The sequence below is a fragment of the Elephantulus edwardii genome, unplaced genomic scaffold, assembly GCF_000299155.1.
Source record: "Elephantulus edwardii isolate Elephantulus edwardi_28Jun2011 unplaced genomic scaffold, EleEdw1.0 scaffold00019, whole genome shotgun sequence".
Lineage (NCBI taxonomy): Eukaryota > Metazoa > Chordata > Mammalia > Macroscelidea > Macroscelididae > Elephantulus > Elephantulus edwardii.
The window spans coordinates 8,246,499-8,247,259 of record NW_006399769.1 but is presented as its reverse complement, the minus strand read 5'-3'; the positions used below and the strand labels follow the sequence as shown (position 1 = coordinate 8,247,259).

The following is a 761-nucleotide window of genomic DNA, read 5'->3' as shown; positions in this document are numbered from 1 at the left end:
AACTCATGCAATATTATTCAAAATGGTTGACTCTGGAGAACATTATGCTGAGTGAAATATCGCAGTCACAAAAGGACAAATATTGCATGGTGCCATTGTTGATAAAGAGGATTGACCTTGGGGTTGGGGAGAGACTGAGTAAGATGGGTTCAATAATGAATATTGCATTGAAACAGATGAGGGAGAAAACTGTTTAAAAGAGATATGTGACTAGGTATTTTTATCATGACAGGAGTCTAGAGAGATGGCTACATGGTGGAGTGGACCTGGGGGAGGGTTTGTAGAACAATGAAAGAATTTTCCTTTTCCAAGAGGGTAGTGTTCTGGGGGAGAGGCTTGCGAGGGGAGAAATGTGCAACAATGAATGAATGGAAATCCAAAGCCTCTGTAAATTTTTCACTGAAATTAATAATAAATTTAAATTAAAAAAAATTAAGTTAGAGTAAGGATGGTGATGGATTTATAACTGCTCATGCTAATAACACTATATTGTGGCATGGAGGAGGAATAGTGGAACTGTATCCACACTTACAATATTCTTCGTAGGAACTGCATTGGAACATGTATATCTGGATTGGAAATGATCATATTGTTAGTATTTGTAGCCTTAAACTTAAAAGATTATATTGTTCAAAATTATTTGTTAACTTTTTTAACAAATTTTGTTTAAATTTTTCCCTCTTTTAACAACTGGGATCCAGAGGGAAGAGAAAAGACCAGAGAATGGCCAAAATTATTGGGGCAGCTATTGCTGCCAGTTT

The 761-nt window shown here is 35.9% G+C and overlaps 1 protein-coding gene across 1 annotated transcript in view; it reads right to left on the bottom strand.

Moving 5' to 3' along the window:
• The window catches only part of THADA (thyroid adenoma associated), a 588,067-nt gene that overhangs the window by 117,785 nt on the left and 469,521 nt on the right, over positions 1-761 (bottom strand). The gene's annotated exons all lie outside the window — the stretch shown is intronic.